The sequence below is a fragment of the Lathamus discolor genome, chromosome Z (assembly GCF_037157495.1).
Source record: "Lathamus discolor isolate bLatDis1 chromosome Z, bLatDis1.hap1, whole genome shotgun sequence".
Classification (NCBI taxonomy): domain Eukaryota; kingdom Metazoa; phylum Chordata; class Aves; order Psittaciformes; family Psittacidae; genus Lathamus; species Lathamus discolor.
In genome coordinates, this window is record NC_088909.1 from 82104079 (window position 1) to 82118398 (window position 14320).

The following is a 14320-nucleotide window of genomic DNA, read 5'->3' on the forward strand; positions in this document are numbered from 1 at the left end:
TTACCTCAAAAAAACCCAACACCAAACCCCAAAAAGCAACCTTTCTGGAGCAAACATGATAACGTCACATTGGAAACAAACATGACAATTTTTTGCAGTTTCTGAGATAATCCTTTGAAAGACACAATACGCTCTAGGCTACAAAGATAAATATTTGAGCACTTGCAACACAGAAAACCATGACTTGATCAAAAGTGAACAGATAGACTTACGCTGCTTTCAGGACAGAGCAGAGCATGGTTAAAATCAAACTAATAGATCATTTTAAATGCACTAGGGTACTGGGTTTGGTACATATATTATCAAAAAGTAATGTTTTAAGAAACTGTGAATCTACAGAACAACTGACACATCTAAGACAGAAAATGCACTCTAATACAGGCCTGTAGCATTAAAGCTTGGGAATACCTTCTCAGAGTTTCTGGGAACAGCATTTCCACTGGGAAATGAGACCAGATGCCACTTCTGAGTAATTCTTCCACCCTTTAAAGAGCAGACTGACAGAAATGTCAGTAGGTGGAGCTGCTTTTCCGGCACCTGACAGAGGTTTCTCTGCAGAAGCTGCATTTTCAGACACTTAGCTAGCTTGTCCCTCTCCCTGGCAGATGGTCCTCGAACAAAACATGAACATGCAAGAATGCAGCTTTTACATCATGTTACCAAAGTGCACAAGGCAAGAGAAGATGAAACACAGAACTGACAGTGTTTGTCATCACAGGCTGTTTATTCCTCTTTTTCTTTTTTTTTTTTAGTCATGAGGAATGGTACCATTCTGAAGCAATATGCTAGCTACAGAGCATCTTGTACGCAACAGTAAAGCGCCCTATTATTCATGCTTGGACTGAAGGTGGTGCTAATGTAAATATGTCTATTTTCATCATCTTCAGTGCTGAGATACATGAAGTACATCTTTGCAGATGACAATCAGCCTGACAGTTTTTTTCTTTCCTTATTGTTCTGGTGAAATAAATATGCAGATCATCTATTTATTACTAAGAGTACTTCCACTTCGTCTCTCAACTTGGAGTTGTACATCATGTATAAAAGGGCTGTGATCAATTTATTGTCTTTATTTAAAAGGGAGATTCATGAAGCTGATTAATGGAAAGAATACATGAGGTATGAATAACTCTGAGAATCACCCATACAAAGTGCAAAATAATCATGACAAGAATCTATGGCACATGTCTGAACAGTCTATTTCATATGAAGACATTTCATTTTATTTCACGTCTGCTTTATTTCTGAGGCCTTGAATAAACATTCCAAGGAAGCTTCACTGACTGCCATCTTAAGCTTGATTGTGGCTGAATGACTACAGCTCAGTATTTTTCACAAGGCACACCACACCCCAAAACTTATATATTAAAATTAGTAATTTTGGTTATAGTTAAATGCTGATCCTGCCATGGGAGTCATGTGTATCACAGTAAAATCAGTTCCTCTGAGTATTTACAAGGCATATAGAACATACGTTATCTTCTGATTTTATACATCTCCATATGGCCTTCTCCAGTATCCCAATTTCTGATCTTTCCTCCAATATGCCTAAAAAACTCAGAAAGGCTGATTATCACATGCATGTCTACCTGAATATGCTGTATAAACTTAGCCAGTCAAAATCTCTGAAGATTTTTTACTGTTCCATGGAAAGGGCAAAATACAAAGAAGTGTTTAGGTTTTGGCTATTGTGAGCAAAAAATATGCACAGAATGCTACTTGACTTCACTGAACTGCTTAGATGTACAGTTCACTTGGGCTCAAGTCTTCTGATACCTTTCTCATTGTGTCACTTCCAAAGCAATCAAGAAAGACACTTTTAATGAGGACCTGGCATATACATCCATGTGACATCAGGTGGTGCTTGAAAGCAGCTTTGAGCAGTAAGGCACTGCAGTGCTCAGTAGCGGAGGTGCCAGGTAGATATACCTGTCCTCAGAGAGCCATTCAGCCATTCATCTGCTTGGCCTTGGGAAAGTCACCTTCCATTTGTTTTGCTGGAATGAACAATAGTGTGCAGCATTCCACAGGGCAGAGGAAAAAGAAGATGCCTGTGCTAGTCACTGCAGGACAAAACTGAAAAGCACAGCAGACAGCATGAGCCCATAGGTTCTGTGATGCAAGTGCGTCACTGCAACACTTTCAGGTACTACACCCCCCAGCCTCAAACTTGCACCTTCTTAAGATTAGAAGGTAGGAACAACAATGAAAACCATGTGGCTTTCTTATTTTTTCCTATAGCTGGCCTCAGTGAAAGGAAAATTTACACCCCTGAGCTACAGTTCCATGTACATTGTCACAGCTACTGAGCACTGCTTTTAGATTGCCTTTGCTGCCTCTTTTAATCATACCAGGCTTTGGCTCCTCTTATGCATGCCTCAGGGGTGGTGCACCTGCTTCTTTCAAAGAAGGGTCTCTAGCCAGCACTAATTTCACTAAGCATCAAGACCAGCAGTTACACAGCTGATCATTCCTTCCAGCCCAGGAGATAAAACTTGGGTTTTTTTCCTTCTGCTGGATATACCAAGAGTTGCATAGTTTTGAGAAGTGGCTTCTGTTTCACCTTTAACCTCGATCAAACTAGTAGTTACTAGAAAAGTCTCCAGAAGCCAAGGTTACTGATCAAGGCTGCTCTTCGAGGCTACTGGCTCACCACCTTGAGTTTGTTTAGTTGGTTATTTAGTTTACACTACCAGTCTGTAAGCAAAACTTTTTTTCTTTTCCAGATGTTGCTTGGCTATTGGTTAAGTGTACCCCTATGAACTGAGTATCGTACAGTAATATCCTTGCAGCTATTGATCCAAAGACTGTCAGCAATCTAGAAGAAAAACACAGAGGGTATTTTTCTGCACCTCTCTCTCTTCTTCTTCCAGGAAGAAACTAGACCTGGCATCACAGCTCACCAGCTGACATCAGGGTGTTTGGGGTACATGTCCCAGTCACCTGTTATGCTCTGGTAGTACAAAGGCACAGGACTTAGTTAAGCTTCTGTCAGACAGGCCATCTATTATTCAAGACCAATCTCAAAAGAATAAAGTGCAGAATGGAATCAGCACTGAGGAAGATTTCAGATAGAAAAATTTTAATTTAATTAAAAATTTATGTTGCAAGGACCATTGCTGTATAAAATAACATTTTTATTCGCATTCAGAGTTTTTATTTTAACAATTGAAAAAGCAGATGGCGGAATATGTGGAGCTCTTTATTCATTATTATTCAATAGCCAAGTCTCCGTCATAGAACTGCTGCCTTGCCAAAAGTCAGTTTTAAATATGTAAATGCTTCTGTTTCATGATTATAAATATCTGAATGAAGAGTAATATTGCTTAATACCATGACTGATCTGCCTTCCTTTTCTGTGAGTTTAGGAATAATAGGAATATAACATAAAAATCTGTAACCCTCATACTGAAAAACTTTGCAGAAATTTTATGTTGAGATCAGACACTTTTGAGCAGCAAGGATGGGCAGAAGGTAATAATCCCCTGAGATTTCCATTTTAGTTGGCTAGGTTAACTGCATTAATATGGAAGCCTAATTTATTTATATCCCACTTTATAACAAAAGTGCTACTACTAGTACTACTACTATTGCTACTATTACTACTACTTAAGGTAAAGGGAAGAGTTCCAAGCTTTATTGAATGTTTTTATTCTGAATCTATCCATTGGGAGATCATGACATAAAATGTAAATAAAAAATAAAATTATGGCAAGGGGAAAGCAATGTTTACACTTAATGAAAAATCTTTCAGCTTGAAGCCCTAGAAAGCATTATGTAGTCCAACCTTAGCCATTCTTTTTTTTTTTTTTTTTTTAATTCCCAATTAAATCATTAACTTGTGTCAGCATTTATATTGTTCTAGTGTGGTTTTGCCTTCATTTTCTCAATCTTAAATGTCCTATGCAAAAGATAAAAATATGCATTTCCTCCACCCAGTGTGAGCATGATCTGTGACAGTTTTGAATTATTTCAGTTGGTATATGTGATACAGTAATTTTCATGAAGACCTAAGCATATTTCAGCTAACCCTTTTATGTAGTTAAGGGCTAATTTGCACTAACGACAAAGCTGTTTGTTAGTTAATTTCTCAAAACAGTTTATACACTACAGTTTGTTATACATACATCCGCGAAAATGCCAAGGAAATTCCTTAAAGTCCTATTATCTATTAATATGTTCTAAGATTGCTTCTCTAATTACTGCACAGTATCTTTGGTAACTTAGCCATCAGAAAAGTGTAAGATGTTTCAATATCCTCATCACTGCTCTTCAAAGAGGTGAAAATAAAACATGATAAACAGAAATGACAGAATAGATTTTATCTAAACAGCCAGAAAACAGCCAGATTCCAAGTATGGCCAGATTTAACTATTCCTTGTTCTATATATAGACTATACTTCAGAAATTACACTTGTCTCAGTATTTTAATTGCACAAGAGACTATCACTTTACCTTTAGGTCTCTTTTAACAAAGCTCAGAAGTATTACAGCGTCTTATGTGCTAAACTAAACCACAAGGATTTGGTTGGCTTTTAAATATGAATTGCCTAGGTATCTGCTGTGGATTTTTGCACTTTGTATCTTTTCCAGACATGTATGTATCTAATGTGTGTTACTGTAATAGGTAACTCCATATTTAGTCTTGTTTGTAGATGGTTGCATGAAGTAGGAATAACAGCTCTAATGGTGGGCTGTGTTGTGAACAATTTTGATAAATATGATACTATACATTCAGAGTAGAATTGAAGATTACTATAAATACTTTGAGAATAATTCTAGAATCAATTACAGATGTCCAGCAATGAAAGGAGTTATATTAGGTATACTTAATGACTGAGACTCAAATACTGAGACTAATTTAGGCTTACAAAAAAATCCCAGCAATCCTAAGGGAAGCTAAATATGCTATCAGGCAAAACAAAAAGGTTAGTAAAAGTTAAAGGAGATATTCCTTCACCAAAACTGGTGAAGTTTCCAGTAACAGGAAAAGTGGAAACATAACCCCCCTTTATAAATAGGGAAAAAAAGGAAGACCCAGGGAACTGCAGGCTAGTCAGACTCACCTCAGTGACCAGCAAGATCATGGTGCAGATCCTCCTGGAAACTGTGTTAAGACACATGGAAAATAAGGAGGTGATTGGTGGCAGCCAACATGGCTTCATTATGAACATTTGCCTGACAAATCTGGTAGCCTTCTACAATGGGGTTATAGCACTGGTGGATAAGGGAAGAGCGACTGACGTCATCTACCTGGACTTGTGCGAAGCATTTGATACTGTTCCACACAACATCCTTGTCTCTAAAGTGGAGACATCAATTTGACAGATGGACCATTCAGTGGATGAGGAACTGGTTAGATGGTCACAATCAAAAAGTTGTGGTTAAGAGCTTGATGTCTGGGTGGAGAACAGTGACAAGTGGTGTTCCTCAGGGGTTCATGCTGGGACCACTGCTGCTCAACATCTTTGCTGGCGACATGGACACTGGGATTGATGCACCCTCAGTAAGTTTACAGATGACACCAAGCTGTGTGGTGCAGCCAATACGCTAGAGGGAAGGGATGCCATCCAGAGGGACCTGGACAGGCTGGAGAGGTGGGCCTGTGCAAACCTCATGAAGTTCAACAAAGTGAAGTGTGCAAGGTCCTGCAACAGGGTCAAGGCAATCCCAAACATGGATACAGACTGGGCAATGAGTGAATTGAGAGCAGTCCTGAGAAGGACTTGGCGGTGTTGGTTGATGAGAAGCTCAACATGATCCCGGAGTGTGCACTTGCAGCCCAGGAACCAACCGTGTGCTGGGCTGCAGCAAAAGGAGCGTGACCAGCAGGTCAAGGGAGGTGATTCTTCCCCCCTCCTCTCATGAGACTCCACCTGCAGTCCTGACACAAGAGGGACATGGACCTGCTCAAGCAGGTCCAGAAGAGGCCACAAAGATGGCAGGGGAGCTGGAGCACCTCTCTTAGAAGGACAGTCTGAGAGAGTTGTGCTGCTCAGAGTGGAGAAGAGAAGGCTCAGGAGACCTTATTGCAGTCTTCCACTACCTAAAGGGCACCTACAGAAAAGAAGGGGAGGGATTCATTATTAAGGAGTGAAGTGATATGACAATGGGCAATGGTTTTAAACTGAAAAAGAGTAGATTTAGATTAGATACTACAAAGAAGTTCTTTACATTGAGGGAACACATTGCCCAGAGAAGTTGTGGATGCTCCATCTCTGGAAGTGTTCAAGCCCAGGTTGGATGGGGCTTTGAACAACCTGGTCTAGTGGAAGACGTCCTTGCCCATGGCAAGGGGGTTGAAACTCGATTATCTTTAAGGTCCCTTCCAACCCAAAGCAGTCAATTATTCTATCATTCTTTAAGAGTGGAAGGAAAATCAAACAATTTTTAGATCAGTCCTGTCTAAACATTTGTCTCATTTTCACTAAAGAAACAATCATACAACTGAAAAGATTTTCAGACTCAATTCTGCAGCTGTGAATTTTATTTTATTTTAGTTAGGTTTAGTTTGGTTTTTACTTAAAACACAACAATCATTCCACTAGTTTAGTTGCTTAGCATTCTTAGTTTTTAAAATATGCATGTCTGAGGTTTTGCAGGATTAATGACTGTTTCGTCATGAAGCTCTTCTGCCACATGAGCTCACCAGGTGTGATGCCAGCTAGCTCACACGTCTCCATATAAGACTGCAGAGGTCCGGCTCCCTAATCCGGTGACAGCTAATGCTTAATTCAGCTAGTTTACCACTCCATTTTAATATGAAATCATAGCCTTTACTCCTGAATACTGAACTAATGTTCATTTTAATACTGTGAAGGAAAAGATATCATGTCTCTGTTGATTATGTCATTAGTAATTTCATATCTGTGGCCAGAAAGTTTCCTAGCACAATAAATTCAATATTAACTGTAACAGAAAAGTAATTGGAAATTATCAGACCAGGCTGCAGGGACCAGCCAAGAGCACCAGGGCTGGAGGTCTCCTGTTTAACAGCACCCATAGGAAACAGCAAGAGCTGCTTGCAGGTAGGGTTTTCACTATCCCTTGGAAGCTTCTCAGCTCCTTTTGCTCATTCAGTGCCAGCACAGACAGATAACGAAGGCTGTAAATTATACCTTCATCTGCTGCCTCCCCCCATGTTCTCCCACGCCTTTGCCAGAGTCCCTTGTGTAAAAACTGAAAGACCTGTGAGAAACCTCATAATTTACTTAATTCTAACATGCTGAATTTTGCTGGCTGTACTAAAATCTTTTCTACCTCTCTCCACCTTTCGCTCCTTCAGTCATTTCATACCACTACCTCCTCCATGGCCAGAGAATGATTAAAATAAACATGCTTAATTTAAGTAGAAATAAATATCTAATTAATTCGTGTATTGGAAGGGTAATAAAATGACAGTATTCACACTGTTACATGGTTTTGCTTTGCCTACTTTTCCTCTCCTCTTTTGGTCATGACTTGGCTTTTTTGGATCTTTGTGCCAAAGGGACTCTTTTAAGTGCTATGGTTTAAGTATCGTGGTTGAGCATTACTACAGTACTACTATACACTACTACTATAATAGTAGATTTTGTTCCAGTGACTCCAAATATTAATTTTTCGGTAGCTAATGACACTCAAGCTAGTTGGGAGTGAAGAGCAAACTCCAAAGCAGTCTGTCAGGTCTCAGGCCAGGCTCAGCTGATGAGCTACTCCCTTTATAGCTTACAGCTGGTAATGGATGACATAAATCAAGTGCTAAGGTTACCACTTCAACCTTAGTGAGCCCTAGGCTTCCTCCAATGTAAATTTATGTAGTCTTTTAGTATGTAGGAAATGCTTTGTAATTTTTTTCTGCTCTGAACTATCTTTAAGTATTTAAGTGCTGTCCTCAGGCCTACATAAATGCTCTAATTTGTCTCATCCCTCAGTCAGTTTACATAATCCCTTTGAAAGAGAAATGGTTAAATGCTTCTTAGTTCCACCTTGACTTGAATGTAAATTTATTTAAAAAAATGATGATGATGATGCAGCAGAACAAGGTTTGTATCTGGACATGCTCCAGCTTTTTCCAGGGCATCCCAGCTCTTTAGCTCCATTTGTTCATTCATTTACTTTAACACTAATGGCAAACTTTGGTGTGTACGTTTTGGAATGTAACTGATAATGCTTAGCAGTTTCCTTTTTCCCCACCAAATATCCATACATTTCCACTACAGACTGCAGAGCTGAAGTTAACTGGTTGGACACTTTCACTACACATTTCTTTAAAACTGGTGCTTGTTTTCTGATTGTCATGTAAGATAGTCCAGTGTAGGTGAAATTTCAGACTGAAAACAGCACGCAGGTTACATGTACAAAGTGAACTGAAAACTATTCCAACTCCAGTTGCTGCATAACACAAGCAGCCTTTGAGCTTTGATGTCCTGATATTGCTCTGGTAGCTTACATGCAAAGCATTGCTTGCCCTGAGCCAGAAAATTTTTGTAAGGACACTTAACAAGTGCCAAATTAGTGCAGAGTTAAATCTGCAGTAAACAGGCATTCTTAGAAGTTAAGTTGATCTTAAGATGCTTGCTGCAGGTTTTTTTTAATGAGATGAAGACCATAATTACCAGGACTGGCTGCATTCTGTGCATAGGGAAAGACAGAGGATATGAATAGGGCACTGTGAAACGCTGCTAAGAGATAGGAAGTGTGAAGAGCAAAAAAGAGATGTACATGTACACTGGGAGCCTAAGGAGAAAAGAGGTGAGTAAATGAGATACAGGAGCACAAAGAAGACTGCAAAGTTATTAAGAGTCAAGACCAGGTAAAATGTTGCAAGAGACTAATCCTATTTAGGAGGATGGAAAGGCAGCTCTTATGTCTTGAAAAAGCTGGGGATTAAAAACTTGTTCTTCAGCAACAACAGGAAGTATCTCACACATATTTAAGGCTGTATTTTGTACTTTAAAAATTTGTTCATTTTAGGAAGTATCAGGGTCAGAAAGAATAGTTGCAAAGGTAAACTGAAACTGCACAAGTATAGTCTCTTTAAAAACCTTAAAGATTTCAAACCCAGTCTTTTTTGGGGGTGCTGACTAGCTATCTTCACTTGGCTCTGCTGGCAACATTATTTTTTTCAAATCAGCAATCATGAATGCCATTATAGGGACAAACAGCATGTAAAAGATCTGAGGGGGAAAAAAAAGGGTTTTCTTATAATCTGTTTCTTTCATTTCACTTTCTTCCTGCAGTTTGTGACATCCTCTTACTCCTGTGAAAGTGGAAATATTACTACTAAATTCATGTTCTCCTGTAGCAGACGCCTTCTGGCTGGTTAACCTGTTAAGAAAAACATGATGATACACCTTCATGTTGCTAAATATTTCTTCCTACATTAGCTTTCCAAAAGTAAAAATAGATAAAATTGTTCTAGCAACACAAGGACTACAGAAGCTTAGTTTCCTACATAGTTTTGCTAGAAGTCTCTTGAACACCCTGCCACCAGTTATTTTCACCTCACAAGGCTGACATAATTTTTTGAGTCTAGCTCCTACAAATGCTGTTATCAGGGGCAAACAGGGGGCTGGCGGGCTGTATAAACACTGACTCGCTAGGCAGCTGGTGCCTCATGACTGCTGGCCTTGCCAAATGAGAAGGGTCAGGATTGCGTTTCCCACAGTTCTTCCCGGCAGGGGACACAGTAGAATCTTTACATCCATTTTTGGAGGTTAAAAGAGCCATTAGCAACCTACTTGTTTTGATTTGTTCCCTACTCTCTCATTTGATGGTGCTGATGCTGGATACTGTGGCAGTATTTTTTTGTCCAGCCATAAAATGCGCGTTGATTACATCTCATATACTTCCCCAGTAGCTTTTTGCATGAAACTGACACCTTGGAAAAACTGCAACTATGACAACTCAAAACACTTCCTTTCACCCTCCCTCCGGTTTTGGTAGTAGCTGGTGTTCAATACTGCCATTTCCTTAATGCTTTTATATTAAGGATACATGCTAGTTTAGGTATACATATATGTGTTTTAAAATAACAGAAAATTAGATGCATTATTTCCTTCTTATCCTGCACAAAGAAGTTACAATATGAGCTTTCACAGGGGAGAAAAAAAAAAAAAAAAAAAAGGCTTTTCAACATTACAGAAACAACAGAGAGGCAGGACTGGCAGAAACCACCTATGCCCTTAAGGGCAGTTTTCCCTTATTAAAGCTTCACATGCTATGGAGGATTGGTGTAGAAGGCTTGACAGTTTCATGCTTAGTTTGCTTTGGACTGGTCTAAGAATTCCAATTTTCTCATATTTGAAAATCCACTCTCAGATCTCAGAATGACTTTGAGACAATATCAGAGTCCCCTGGGGAGGCTTCCTGAAAGTGCTGAGCTGGCTTCCCTGTTCTCCATTTACTATTCCTACAACTGCTGATTAGAGAAGGACTTGTGTGCCAGATTGCAGTCACTGTAAAGATTTACTCACACAAACACACCTTACAGAAAGAGAATATTCAGGCTACTTGCAGCATTATGCGTTCAGAATTTCAATGCAAACATTTTATTCTCAGGCACTGTCAGGTGGACTTACTAGGGTAATGGGGGGCTAACAGAATGGTGCCCCTTCTAATACTGCTGTTTGCAATGGTAGCAGCATGGTACCATCCATAATGCAGCTACTCAACCCTGCAGTATCACACAGATACTTTCCCCTTCTGCTTTTAATTAATTCTGATAGCTCTTAGATGCTACTCAGGCTCTGCCTTCCTATCACTGTAGTCACCCATGCTTTAGTTGCCATTGCCAAAATATTTCCTAAGCAGCATAAACACATGCCAATAAGAACAGAAAGCCAAGGAGCACTGGAGAAATTCAATGCCTGGCAAGCTACCTTTTGCTTCCTCTTGAAGCATAAAAACAAACAAACACTGCAAAACCTCAGGCTTTCCCTTTAATATTTTTCTCTTTCAGAGCAACAGTCCCAGTAAAAGGATGGGAATTCCTACACTGCTCACATACACCTGTGAAGGCTGGTTTTATCTTCTCTCTCATTTAGTTCTTCCCCTGTCTCTTATACTGCTCATGAGATCTCCAGGGTTCATGCTGCATCTGTCCTGTTTATACACAGAGTCCTTGTCTAATAACAAAGGTGACTTATTACATAGTCATTTTTCAGGTAGCATTGTACTTTAATTATTAGTAAAACCTACTATTTTATTTGCTGTACAGTTAAACAATCGTACTTTGAAATTAACTATAGGGCTCCATAAACTAATAACTTCATAGATTTTCTAAGAATGAAGCCTAGAGACTCAATCAAAAGGGCCGACACCAGAGAAATTACTTTTTACATTTTGATTAAACCTATTTGAACCTAGACAAGGAAAATACAATATATATTGAGGGAAGAATCCAATAGAATAACATTGATTTTGCATCATATATTAACATTTAAAAATAGAAAATGTGAAAAAATAAAAAAATCCACTGAAATTGGCTGAAGAGGAATAATCCTGACATCTCCAAAGGATTCCCCCCAAAAAAAGAAGGGGGAAAAAAAAAAAAAAGGAGGGGAAAAAATGCAAAGTCATTATAAACGAAGCATTACTGTGTGAGAACACATTTTAGTATTGAAAACATGATACCTTACATTTATAACATTATAATACATAATAGAATTAATAATATAACATAATAGTACATAATAAAGTTAATGTGTACTTTTACAGTTATTAAATTCTAGAATCCTATTATTAAATATTTCTCTGAACATCTGAGGAACTACGCAAACATGTAAACTAAATTTTTCTGGAAGCATCCTCCTGGATATGTAAGTTTGCAAACAGGGAAGTGCCTATAATCATATGTGAATGTTCTAAAAGGCAGAGAGAGCCTAATTGTCTATGAATATACATGACAACAGAATTAACACTAATGCTTATTCTTCTGACATTCCTAACACCTAGGCTGAAAGAATATTAAATTTGTGCAGCTATGTTTAGAATTTCAAAAATACCAGAATCAAACCTTAATTTTAAACCTACAGCTGCTTCAGAAGCTCATCTATTATGCCGAAATCTTTACACACAATAAGTGGGGTTAGGTATAGAGGGTCACCCCCACACCTGTCACTTATAATCACCATAGTGTCTTTGCTGTTCACATCAACAGCAACATGCAATGTCAGCATCCTGCAACTAAGGGTAACACACAGCAAAGAAGTATCACGCACCAAGAGGCAAAGGGTAACAAACTACAATAGCTAAAAAACTTGTTTTGTGTAATAAACTTTCATATTTAATTTTTACTGTCCTTGAAGTTATACCTGCTACAAAATTGACTGCCAAAGATGCTCACCATTGAAAAGCATAAGACCTGCTGCTGCTGAGACTTTTTCTTCTCATCTGTTTTTAGGCTTTGATTTAGGACATATTCTCTCTCTCCTCTTAAAAGCCTTTTCATTCTGATTTGCAAACACTGGTGTCTTCATGCTGCTTTTTCTCCCCTTCCCAAGATTTTGCTCTCAAACACCCAGTGAGTAACAGTGAGCAAAAGGAATCGGTCAAGGGCCTCATGGCTCTACTTTTCTATGTTGTCACTTTACCAGGATGAAAGTCTCAAGTGCACAACACTGTGAGCTGTGCATACACTGAGAGCTGCACGGCTCAGGAAGGACAGTGAATCCCTCCTGTGACTACTAAATCTTCCCGTGAGCTGCCTGGACACCACCCAATAAACAACATAGGACCCTAGCTTCTGCTTTTGTTAGGTAGTTGCTTTTGCAACATTTATTTTCCTGTGTGGATCTGAAAATGTCTTTCCTTCCACTATGATTCCTTTTCCAGTGCCTGGACAAGAGCTACCCACAGTTTCAGCCAAATTCCTTCCCTTCTCCACAGTGAGACTATGAATGAATACACTTGCAAAAGCTGAAGGTTTTCTGACTGCACGCTAAAATTGCTTCTTGTCTCTGCAGCCACTGAACACAGCTTGCAGGTTGTATCCTGTGAATGGGCATAGAGATAGTAACAGTGCCTCATACTTGATATTAAGAAGCTCAGAGAGTAACTTTACCATGAAATTTCTGCTTTCAAGTAGTGTCATATAAACTTGTGTTAAAATTATCCAGTTACGGGTGAAGTCAAATTTTCTTACCAAGGTGCAGAATATGAGGATCCAAATTTGTTTGATCTTCTGTTGGCTCAGTGTGTGGTCCTGGAAAAAATCCTTACACTTCCTCATGCTTCTATTCTCCTGTCATCAAAAAACTGTTTGTTTTCCTTTCTATTTGAATAGACACTGAATTTGGCACTGAGCAACTTGCACAATCTAGATCTTACTGTTCCCCCTACATCTTGCCAAAAATAAAGATAAAACATGCTACGGTTACTTGAAATAACTTCTAATTTATGATACATCCACTTAATCATGGTCATTTTAAAATGTGTTCTTTTAAAACTTTATATGAAATTCTGTAGAAGGGATGTCTAAATTCAGAAATTATACCCTTTTTTTCTCAACAATGCTGGAAAGTAAGACTGCATTCTTATCACACATATTGCGTTTAATATCTTGTGAAAAATTGCCCAAGTTCTTAAGTGCAATAGTATTTCTGTGATTCACAAAGGCTAATACCTCAGCCATCTTAACAGTGCCAGCTACTTAATGCACAAAAGTACCAATAAATGTAAGACCTTAAACAAGAATCAGTGATGAGAAAGAACGCTGGAATAGCATAGTTGTTTTTACTGGAGTACTGCAGTGCACAGATGCAGGCTCTGCAGGAAGTACAGGCTGTAAAGGTGAGGAGCGGACATAATCTTTTATGTGAGAGGGCAATGGGGATGCATCAATCTCTGCCTTGGGACTAATGATGAGGTGGCTGGGAGCTGATGGGTAAGGGTTAGTGGGCAGACCCTAATGTCAGGAAAAGTGTTTACGAAGGGTTAGCAAAGTTGACCCTGATGAGGGACATGGAAAGTAAAAGAAAGCTTATACAGGTACTTAGGCAGAAAGACAACAGAAAATAGAAGTCAGGGACATCGGAAAAGCCAAGGTGAACAATGCTTTCTTCACTTCAGTCCTTAGGGTGAAGCAATCTCAGGTCACCAAGACCAGCAGGAAAGAACAGGGCAAAGAATACTTGTCCTCCGTGGAAGAGGAGATCAAGTTAGAGATCAACACAACTGGAAGAGTGTTGCAAGCAAGTGGGGGGGGGGGGGGGGGTTTGTCGGGGGGATGGGGGAGGATGTCCTCCTTCCTCTCTGCTCAGCCCTGGTGAGAGACATCTGGAGTACTGTACACACCCCTTTGGGCTTTCCAGTGCAAGACAGACATAGACATACTGGA